General features: G+C 40.2%; 1 non-coding gene across 1 annotated transcript; it reads left to right on the forward strand.

Moving 5' to 3' along the window:
* Window positions 1-229: 229 nt before the first annotated feature.
* On the forward strand, window positions 230-301 carry Trnad-guc. Its single transcript has one exon. It is a non-coding gene; the product is annotated as a tRNA-Asp (tRNA).
* The last annotated feature ends 12,029 nt before the right edge of the window (window positions 302-12,330 follow it).

Below are 12,330 nucleotides of genomic sequence, written 5' to 3' on the forward strand. Positions count from 1 at the left end.
ACATTAGATTGGGAGGAGATGTTACAGAGCAGAGAAGTGCAAAAAAATATGAGATTTATATGAAATATTATAAAGAAGGAGTTATGAAATTTGTACCAAAGTGTAAACCGAGAGAGGAAGGAAGAAAGGATTGGTTTAATGCAACTTGTTATTCGTAGTAGTAATAGTAGTAGTGGTGGTAGCAGTAGTAGTAATAGTCTTCTACCCAGAATCTTTTGTGTATATTCAGTCCTCGGTAGTATAGTGGTTAGTATCCCCGCCTGTCACGCGGGAGACCGGGGTTCGATTCCCCGCCGGGGAGGATCTATATTTTTCGCTGACACCTGAAGTTTACCTGTGTTTTGTGGCAAAACTGTGTTACTCACAGTACGTGCCTCTGCTCTTTCTGTGTGTGTGTGTTTGTGCAACCTTCCCTGCGTCAGCGCGCCGAGGCTTGGGTGCACCAGCAGGCCTGTACTGAGGCAGGCTGAGGGTACACTACTTCCTGATCTCTCTTCTCTCATCAATAGGATATATTGACCTTCCCAGCGCAGTGAAGTGATTGAAGTGTTGCCAGGGCACTCTAAAAGGGCGGCCGCACGGAACGATATCCTGAAGGAACGGAAAGACAAGAAATAAACTTGAATCTGTGTGCATCTCTTACAGGGAAAGAAAAACAAACTGTTTAAATGAGTGGAAAACTGTATCTTGTAGGAGAAAGTTGCAGGTGAGCTAAGATTTGGTGTCTGTGCTTGAGTGTTTGTGGAAAGTAAAAATGATCAGCAAATAGTGGGTGCCGCAGATGACTTGACATATCACACGATTTTACTTGGAAAAAAATGTAATAGAAAAAAACTAAGACGCCGAGGATATATGGGTGGTGTGAGGTAAAGTTATGAGGGTTTCTGAGAGCGTTTGCGGCTGGCTGTAGCTGACCATTGGGAGGTAAGCGTCATGAGGCAGGCAGGAGGCAGCAGGCATAGTGAATATTATGAGGCTGGTTGAATATACTGGAGGAGAAGCAGGAAGAAATTTATGAAGCTGCCAGGAGGTGGTGTAGAAGGAAGGAGAGCGTTATGAGGCTGGCAGGAGGTGGTCTAGAAGGATGGAGAGCGTTATGAGGCTGGCAGGGTAGGAGGTGGTCTGTGGTGAAGAAAAGCGTTATGATGCTGGCTGTCAGGTGGTCTGTGGTGGAGGAAGCGTTATGCTGCTGGCAGGAGGTGGTCTGTGGTGAAGGGAGCGATACGAGGCTGGCAGGAGGTGGTCTGTGGTGAAGGGAGCGTTATGAGGCTGGCAGGGGTGGTCTGTGGTAAAGGGAGCGTTATGAGGCTGGCAGGGGGTGGTCTGTGGTGGAGGGAGGGTTATGAGGCTGGCAGGGAGTTGTCTGTGGTGAAGGGAGCGTTATGAGGCTGGCAGGGGGTGGTCTGTGGTGGAGGGAGCGTTATGAGGCTGGCAGGAGATGGTCAGTGGTGGAAGGAGCGTTATGAGGCTGGCAGGAGGTGGTCTGTGGTGAAGGGAGCGTTATGAGGCTGGCAGGGGTGGTCTGTGGTGGAGGGAGAGTTATGAGGCTGGCAGGGGGTGGTCTGTGGTGGAGGGAGCGTTATGAGGCTGGCAGGGGGTGGTCTGTGGTGGAGGGAGGTTATGAGGCTGGCAGGGGTGGTCTGTGGTGGAGGGGCAGGGGTGGTCTGTTATGAGGCTGTGGTCTGTGGTGGAGGGAGCGTTATGAGGCTGGCAGGGGTGGTCTGTGGTGAAGGGAGCGGCAGGGGTTATGAGGCTGGCAGGGGTGGTCTGTGGTGGAGGGAGGATTATGAGGCTGGCAGGGGGTGGTCTGTGGTGGAGGGAGGGTTATGAGGCTGGCAAGGGGTGGTCTGTGGTGAAGCCAGCGTTATGAGGTTGGCAGGAGGTGGTCTGTGGTGGAGGGAGGATTATGAGGCTGGCAGGGGTGGTCTGTGGTGAAGGGAGCGTTATGACGCTGGCAGGGGGTGGTCTGTGGTGGAGGGAGGGTTTTGAGGCTGGCAGGGGGTGGTCTGTGGTGGAGGAAGGGTTATGAGGCTGGCAGGGGGTGGTCTGTGGTGAAGGCAGCGTTATGAGGCTGGCAGGAGGTGGTCTGTGGTGGAGGGAGCGTTATGAGGCTGGCAGGGGTGGTCTGTGGTGGAGGGAGGTTATGAGGCTGGCAGGGGTGGTCTGTGGTGAAGGGATCGTTATGAGGCTGGCAGGGGTGGTCTGTGGTGGAGGGAGGTTATGAGGCTGGCAGGGGTGGTCTGTGGTGGAGGGAGGGAGCGTTATGAGGCTGGCAGGGGTGGTCTGTGGTGGAGGGAGCGTTATGAGGCTGGCAGGGGTGGTCTGTGGTGGAGGGAGCGTTATGAGGCTGGCAGGGGGTGGTCTGTGGTGGAGGGAGGGTTATGAGGCTGGCAGGGGTGGTCTGTGGTGGAGGGAGCGTTATGAGGCTGGCAGGGGTGGTCTGTGGTGGAGGGAGGTTATGAGGCTGGCAGGGGTGGTCTGTGGTGGAGGGAGGGTTATGAGGCTGGCAGGGGTGGTCTGTGGTGGAGGGAGCGTTATGAGGCTGGCAGGGGGTGGTCTGTGGTGGAGGGAGGGTTATGAGGCTGGCAGGGGGTGGTCTGTGGTGGAGGGAGGTTATGAGGCTGGCAGGGGTGGTCTGTGGTGGAGGGAGGGTTATGAGGCTGGCAGGGGTGGTCTGTGGTGGAGGGAGGTTATGAGGCTGGCAGGGGTGGTCTGTGGTGGAGGGAGGGTTATGAGGCTGGCAGGGGGTGGTCTGTGGTGGAGGGAGGGTTATGAGGCTGGCAGGGGTGGTCTGTGGTGGAGGGAGGGTTATGAGGCTGGCAGGGGGTGGTCTGTGGTGGAGGGAGGGTTATGAGGCTGGCAGGGGTGGTCTGTGGTGGAGGGAGGGTTATGAGGCTGGCAGGGGTGGTCTGTGGTGGAGGGAGGTTATGAGGCTGGCAGGGGTGGTCTGTGGTGGAGGGAGGGTTATGAGGCTGGCAGGGGTGGTCTGTGGTGGAGGGAGGGTTATGAGGCTGGCAGGGGGTGGTCTGTGGTGGAGGGAGGGTTATGAGGCTGGCAGGGGTGGTCTGTGGTGGAGGGAGGGTTATGAGGCTGGCAGGGGTGGTCTGTGGTGGAGGGAGGGTTATGAGGCTGGCAGAGGGTGGTCTGTGGTGGAGGGAGGTTATGAGGCTGGCAGGGGTGGTCTGTGGTGGAGGGAGGGTTATGAGGCTGGCAGGGGTGGTCTGTGGTGGAGGGGGTTATGAGGCTGGCAGGGGGTGGTCTGTGGTGGAGGGAGGGTTTTGAGGCTGGCAGGGGGTGGTCTGTGGTGGTATCATGAAGAGTAACCGAAATCGTTAAGCTTTTCTTCCGGTTTTGTTGGATATTGACATTGTTTCTCTGCATTAAGATAGAGCAATAGTGGTAGATGTTTTTCTTTTCCTTCTTTGAAAAATTAGCTTGGCAAAATAACAAGAAACAAGAGAGAGAGATAAACATATATAGGATAATATTTAACAGATTAATGTACAAACTTTTCCCCTTCCTTTCTCTCTTTTATCCATTAGTGACTTTTCAATCATTACTGCCAGTTTATGTCAAGAAGAGTAAACGAAATCATGAAACCTTTCCTGCTGTTTTGTTAAGTGTTTACGAATAATGACACCTCTATGCAAGGTTCAGATGCATTTTTCTCTTATCCATTAGTGACTTTTACAGACACGCAGTTTTCATTAAGAGTAAACGAAATCATTAAGCCTCTCCCGCGGTTTTAAGTCGCGAAAACTAACCCTGCCACGCAGAGTGGAAGTGAAGATTCTCTCAAGGGTTGGCCGCAGCGCTGGGGCTTGTCCTGGCTGAAAATAATGCCCGGTATGTTGGTTGCAGCTCGGCGGGACGTGATGATCGATAATTGCACCTGTTTGTCCTGGTCAACACGGGAAGGAAAGTGGAACGTGCTTGCCTCTGCTCTAAACATAAACATGTCATTTAAGAGGGTTACTACTATTACTACTACTATTAATAATACTAATTTTACAACTACTACTACTACTACTACTACTACTACTACTACTACTACTACTACTACTACTACTACTACTACTACTACTACTACTACTACTACTACTACTACTACTACTACTACTACTACTACTACTACTACTAGTACTACTACTACTGCTACTGCTACAACTACTACTACTACTACTACGACTACTACTACTACTACTACTACTACTACTACTACTACTACTACTACTACTACTACTACTACTACTTCTGGTGGTGGCGACCGCTAACTGACTTGCAAGGTACGGTCACTGGCATAGCTGTTAGATGTCATGTGTTCTCGTTTTCATACTAAGTCATGGGTTATGTAGTGAGCTGTAAGGATCTATACACACTTGATGGTGCTAGTTTTAGGGAGTAAAGGATTAATATGATGTTTTAACGAGGAGAAAACATGTACTAACCAAGGCTATAGATCTCTCTCTCTCTCTCTCTCTCTCTCTCTCTCTCTCTCTCTCTCTCTCTCTCTCTCTCTCTCTCTCTCTCTCTCTCTCTCTCTCTCTCTGGTTTGGTGGCGAGTGGACGAGCCTGGACGAGCTCTGCTACTTCTCACTATACCACCTACAACATATACTTAGTCAGCCAGTTTTATATACTGGCTGCTCCAGGTGTGCCTCCACTCTGACCTACAAACCATGAAATAAGTACAACACAGTGAAGACCTATAGAAAATCAAGATTTTCCATGTTTACCCTGCTGTTATGATTTGAACTAAAACTCTGACGTCATCCTAACGACTGTTATCAACCCACTCGTTCTTCCTTCCTGCTTTCCCACTGCTACTACTTGTTGTGTTTCCAATTTACTGCCGTAGTGCCCTGCCCACAGCAAGAATGGCAAACACAAGAAAGCAACACAGCCAGGCAACCGAAAACCTACAAAACAGCCAAATGCTACACTTGAGACGGTGCAGGAATTACCGCCACCGCTCGCCGCACCAACCATGATTACACTCCATTTGTTTAAGGAATTAAAATATTGAAAAAATTGATTATTTTGGTGTTTTCCGTATTTTATGAACCAAAACTTAGAAATGAAGGCAAAACACATATACACCATATTTGTTAAAACGTCTTATTTATGTGTTTTTAAGGTGTTTTATGATAAAAGAAACTATCTCGATTGAAAATTTATATATTGAAGTCATTTTACATTGGTACACTTTAAAACGAGAAAAATGATGAAAATAAGCCAAAAGAGAGAAACGAAATAAAAGTAAAAAACGTGTTATTTTAGTGGTTTTCTGCGTTTTATGCACTAAAACAGAGAAATGCAGGGAAAACGCGTATATACACACTATTTGTTTAAAGAACTGAAAAATGTAAAATAAAAAGAGTTAGTTTGGTTGTTTACTGCATTTTAAGTACCAAAACTTATTAAAGCAGTCAAAACAAATATATAAACCAAACTTCTTAAAATATCTTATTTATGTGTTATGAAGGTTTTTTTCTGAAATATACATTTCTGTATATACAAATCTTTATATATTGGTTTACTTGAAAACGATAAAACTGATGAAAACATTCCGAAATAGGAAAACGAAATAAAAGTGACAAAAACTTGCTATTTTAGTAGTTTTCAGGCTTTTTTTTTTTTTGCACCAAAACACAGAAATGCAGTCAAAACGCTTGATTACTCACCATTTGTTCAAGGAACTGAAATATGTAAAAAATTGGGTTATTTTGGTGTTTTCCAGTATTTTTCACCAAAACTAAGAAAAGCAATTAAAACACGTGTATACACAATATCTGAAAAAAGGTCTTATTTATGTTTTTAATGGGTTTTATGAAAAAAAATATCTCGATTGAAAATTATGTATATTGAAGCCATTTTACATTGTTATGCTTGAAAACGATAAGATTGATGAAAACAACCCAATATAGAGAAACAAAATCAAAGTAACAAAAAGTTTTATTTTAGTAGTTTTCCGATTTTTTTTCACCAAAACACAAAAATGCAGGCAATACATTAGATTAGACACCATTGTTTAAGGAACTGAAATACTGTTAAAAATGGATTATTTTGGTGTTCTCCAGCATTTTATGCACCAAAACTTAGAAATGCAGGCAAAACAAGTATATACACCATACCTGTTAAAGCGTCTTATTTATATGTTTTTAAGGTGTTTTATGAAAAAGAACTATCTCGATTTAAAACTTTGTATATTAATGTCATTTTACATTGTTACAATTTAAAACGAGGAAATAGAGAAACGAAATGAAAGTAAAAGAACGTGTTAGTTTTGTGGTTTTCTGCTTTTTACGCACCAAGACAAAGAAATGCAGGCAAAACGCGTATATACACACTATTATGTTAAAAAAACTGAAATATGTCAAAAAAAGATGGGTTATTCTGGTGGTTTACTGCATTTAAGGTACCAAAAGTATATACACCAAACTTGTTAAAACGTCTTATCTATATGTTTTGAAGTTGTTTTCTGAAAAGAGAAAAAAATCTATTTCCATTGAAAATTTTGTATATTCAAGTCTTTTACATTGTTATGCTTTAAAACGATAAAACTGATGAAAACAAGCCAATATAGAGATACGAAATTAAAGTAACAAAAAACGTATTATTTTTAGTAGTTTTCAGCTCTTTTTGCACCAAAACACAGAGATGCAAGCAAAACGTATAATTACACATCATTTGTTTAAGGAACTGAAATATGTAAAATGTGGGTTATTTAGACCCTTTCCTGCCAGTGATGTGTGTTCAGTGTTGACACACGTAACTCGTAACCTATTACTTAAAAACATTCAGAAAAAAAAGAACCAGTGTAGTTTAAGGAGTTAACCCTTTGAGGTCTATGGGTTTTCCTCAGCAATACAAGGCCACCGACTATCCGTTTATGTTTCTACGATACACACAACTACGATGCAAAACGTGTGTCTAAATTTATGTTCTTGTTAATCTGTAAACTGCAAAGAACATCTGTCTATAGGCAAGAAAAAACGTTAATTTTGATCTTTAAACCGAATCCCAGTTGGAAATATTAACGTGAAAGATGATTAGATTCTCCTGAATCAGTCATGAATATCCATTTTTCTTTACTTTAAGGGAGGAGGAAGAAGGAAAGGAGGATTAGATAGTTAAAGAGAAGTGGAAGATAAGGAAGATATTAGGGAAAAGCTTAGAACGTACTGAGAGGAAGAAGAGGAAGGAAGACTAAGTGAACAAGATAGGAAAAATATAATGAAGAGACTAGAACTGAAAGAATGACAAGGAAGCTAAGAGGAGGAGATAAGGAAGAGGCCAGGGAAAGGTTAGAGCTCGCAGGGAAAGCGAGAAAGGAGGCTATGGCGAGGCGGCGTCTGTGGGTGAGCCGCCACACTTTATGAAGGCAATTAGAGGGAGGAGCAATTAAATGATACGCCGGTGAGAGGAGGCGGTGGCCGGGTGTCGCTTGCCTCGGGATGGCCGTCACCATTACTAAACAAAAGCTAATTATCCGCTAAAACAACAAAACTACAGTGTGTTCATTCACTTTGCTCGATTCGGGTCTGAGTAATTTGATCTTAATGTTTTATGTTTTTTTTTTATTTCAAGTCACTAAGATGTTAATTGAGGTGCGTTAAGGAAAGGGTCACTACTTCTGGATTTGATGTGTGATTTAGTGAATAGTAAAGTGTGTAAAGGTTAGGAAACAAGTGAGTCAAAAATAATGAAAAAAAATATTGGTTGGGGATGGTTTATAAAGAGCCTCGTTCTTGGCGCCACACGTTAGCAATATGTAGCTCACAGATGTGCAACACAGTGTCAAGGAAAAGAAAAGTCACACACACACACACACACACACACACACACACACACACACACACACACACACACACACACACACACACACACACACACACACACACACACACACAAACAAATTAGTGGCAGTCACCTGGGGCCACTCGGGGGTGTCCTGCCTTAATGGGCCTTGCTCTCTCCCGCTGCTCCAGGTGACCACCAAGATGAACACTCAGGCTTGACACTAAACACAATTCTATACCTTCCAACTCAATTATCCTCCCACTCACCCACTTCTCCTGCATCTCCAGTCTTCTCTTAAGCCACTCTTACAAAACTCTACTTCTTATTCTTTCTTTGCTATCTCCTGTCCTACACTTCTCGACCCCCAGCATGTTACCCGTTGCATCCCACACATAAAGTCTTCCTGACTCTCTCCTGCCATTCTGTCCTCAAGGCGCACGCACAAACACTTGGGCACCTTTAACCTATTTTTGTGCATCATAGGGGCGTGTTTAACCAATGCAATCTCAAAATATTCACTTGAGGAACGACGAAATATTTGTTTATTCAGTTAAGCTCATGATATCTTCGAAGCGTTCTGGTTACATTAATTATCTTTATTTTGACAACATTTGCGGTCTCCAGTGTTTACCATTTTACATTGTAATGCTTCAAACCGATAAAATTGATGAAAATAAGCCAAAATAAAGCAACGATAAAAATAAAGTATCAAAAACGTGATCAAAAACGTGTTATTTTAGTAATTTTCAGGTTTTTTATGCACCAAAATACAAAAATGCAAGCAAAACGGGTATATAAACACTATTTGTTTAAGGAACTGAAATCTGTTAAAAAGGGTTGTTTTGGTGTTCTGCAGCTTTTTATGCACCGAAACTCAGAATGGGGAGCAAAACAATATGTATGATATTCATTAAAACGTCTTATGTTTTTAACAAACAAAAACGTGATATTTTGGTGATTTTCAGGTTTTAATGCACCAAAACTCAGAAATGCAGAAAAAAATGTATATAAGGAATATTTGTTGAAGGAAGTGATACATAATAAAAAAGTGTTATTTTTTCAGCATTTTGTGAACCAAAATTCATAAAAAAAGTCAAAACAAGTACATACACTATATTTGTTAAAACGTCTTATTTATGTGTTTTGAAAGTGTTTTCTAAAAAAAAAGAAACAATCTTAATTGGAAATTTAGTATATTGAAGCCATTTTACATTGTTACGATTCAAAACTATAAAATTAATGAAAATAATCCAATAGAGAGAAACGAAATAAAAGTAACAGAAACGTGTTATTTTGGTAGTTTTCAGTTTTTTTATGCACCAAAACACAAGAACACAAGTAAAACTCGTATAGTAACGCTATTTGTTTAAGAAACTGAATATGTAAAAAAAAGGAACATTTTGGTGTTTTACATAATTTTAGGCAGCAAAACTCAAAAATGCAGACAAAACAAGTATACACACATTATTTGTTAAAACATCTTATTTATGTGCTTTTAAGGTGTTTTGTGAAGAAAACTATCTTCATTGAAAATTCTGTATATTGAAGTTATTTTAGCTTCTTTTTACGCTCTAAAACTATAAAATTGAAGAACATAAGCCAATACAGTGAAACGAAATAAAAGTAAAAAAAAAAGTAATATTTTAGTGGTGTTCATCTTTCTATACACCAAATGTCAGAAATGCAGGCAAAGCGTGAATATGCACAATATTTGTTTAAGGAAGTGATATATGTATAAAATGGCTTATTTTGGTGTTTTCAACAAAACACAGAAATGCACGCAAAACAAGTTTATACAAGATATTTGTTGAAACGTCTTATTTTTTGTGTTTTTAAGGTGTTTTCTGAAAAAAAATCTCGGTTAATTTTTTTTATTAAGTAATTTTACATTGTTATGCTTTAAAACGATAAAACTGATGAAAATAAGGCAATATAGAAAACAAAATAGTATCATTATTATTATTTTGTTATTATTATTATTATAATTATTATTATTACTACTACTACTACTACAACAAGAGCAGCAACAACAAGAACAACAACAACAACAACTACTACTACTACTACTACTACTACTACTACTACTACTACTACTACACTATTATAACTACTACTACTGCTACTACTATTATTGTTATTATTATTATTATTATTATTATTATTATTATTATTATTATTATTATTATTATTATTATTATTATTATTATTATTATTATTATTATTGATATTATTACTATTATTATTATTACTATTATTATTATTATCATTATCAATATTACTTTTATTGTTAATATTATATTATTATATTTATATTATTGATAATATTATCGTTATGATTATAATGGCATTAGCATTATTACTAATTACTATGACTATAATAATATTACAATAATGATAAAATTTTTATTATCATTGCTATTATTATTATTATTGTTATTATTATTATTATTATTATTATTATTATTATTATTATTATTATTATTATTATTATTATTATTATTATTATTATTTTATTATCATTATTACTATTATAATTATTATTATTATCATTATTATTATTATTATTATTATTATTATTATTTATTATTATTATTATTATTATTATTATTATTATTATTTCCCAAAGCCCTCAAGCCACGACTGTCTGGGAAGAAAAGAATAGAATAATTACAAAGTGACTGATGTTAATAATGATAATAATACAAATATTGCAATTATATTAAGGAAGTAAAGGTGTAAAATGAAGGAAAAAGACCACAAAGACGGTAAATAAAAGAAAGGCAGGTAAGAGAAACAGTCACCTGGTAGACTCTCTCTAATCAATTAGTTTAATTAATTAGTAGATTAATTAGTACAAGTTCCATCATGATTGAAGGATCGCAGCGACAGACGAGTGCCAAGGGTCGACAGAAGACAAAAATATGGGCCTTGCGAGCAGCCTTGGGTCGATTGCTACTCTTACTCTTGGCTGGCTGAAGGCGACGCTTTAAACCTGCTCACTGTCCTAAAGGCAAGTCACTCCCCATCAAAGAAAGAATGTAAAAGAGAATCATTATAACTTCCATGATTTAACTAATAAGCAAAAATGTTAATTACGACAGTTTTAATAGTTAATGGTGCATTTCCGAGCCATGGTATGTCTTTTGTCTGTTTGATCTGTCAAAACAAAGGGGAACAGTAATGAAGAAACGCCTCAGGAGGGAAGAAAGAGAGCAAAGTTAAGAAGGAACTTAAGAAAGTGATGATGGTAAGACAAAAAAATGAAGCAAAAAGAGAAGACCATGCAGTTAGGGAAGACACGAGGAGATTACAGGGAAAAACTGGATCAAAAAAGAAAAGGATGGAAAACAGAAGAGTGACCAATAGGTAAGTAAGAAAGAGATATGAGGAGCAAATACGGGGAGGACAACAACGACTAGATAGAAAAATAAAAGAGACAATAATGAAGGAAGCGGTGGCGGTGGTGGTAGTGGTTTTCCTTTACATTCCCGAAAATGAAATGAGAGCAAGATTAATTGAAAATGTGTGTGTAAACAAGATGATGAAACAAGAAATGAATAACAGATAATAATGAATCCTGGTTCTCCCCTTCCTCCTCGGTGACCAATATCAGTTCACCTCCAGTCTTGAAAACCTACAGGTCTTCAAGAGTGATTCTCGAGTTAATCATGTAGAAATCTTGTCACTCTGCCTCTAGAACTCACTGGTTCCCTTCCAATGCCAGACCTATCCACTGCTCTCGCATTATTTAACCACCCAAGCCATTCTTAGCATTCTTCTGGTATCGTCACTGTCTAGTCCTTACCGTGATCACCAGTGCCAGGCCTCTCCATTGCTCTCTCAGTAGTTAACCTCGCCACTCAAACCATTCTTAGCATTCTTCTGGTGCCTCACACATCGTCACTGTCTAGTCGTTACCGTGATCACCAGTGCCAGGCCTCTCCATTGCTCTCTCAGTAGTTAACCTCGCCTCCTGGTAAACCACATCTCTGCTGCCTCAATGCTCTCTCTCATCTTCCCACTGACCGTCCAAGTGTCTGCCTTTTGACTCATTCTCACCACCGTAAGATATTCTTCGTTTGTATGTACACAAAAAACACCAGCAACAACGAGGGTGTGAGTTCAGCTTTGTGTTCTGTGTGCCACTGATATGAGAGTCCAGTACAAACAATATGAGACGAAGGGGAAAAAAGACTATCCATCTTTTACGGTAGTGACGCTCGGAACGCCCCGCATCGCCCTTGTTTACATCATGATGACTACAGTGTCTCTTTTTCATTCCAACTAAACGTAAGTCTTTTGATTCTGATTGTGTCTTTTATTCATATTGTTCGTACTTGTTATTCTCGTCCTTCCTTTATGAGTTTTCTTGGTACGTCTACAAGTAGGTATAAGTGTGTGGTGTGAGTACGCACAAGTTTAAGCAAGGATTATGATGAGACAAATGAATAGAAGGTGGTGGTTTAGAAGTCAGTTTTTTTTTATTTGAAAGTCATTTTTAATTTGAAAGTCAGTTTGTTTGTTTTT

Source organism: Portunus trituberculatus, unplaced genomic scaffold, assembly GCF_017591435.1.
Source record: "Portunus trituberculatus isolate SZX2019 unplaced genomic scaffold, ASM1759143v1 PGA_scaffold_310__1_contigs__length_181738, whole genome shotgun sequence".
Classification (NCBI taxonomy): domain Eukaryota; kingdom Metazoa; phylum Arthropoda; class Malacostraca; order Decapoda; family Portunidae; genus Portunus; species Portunus trituberculatus.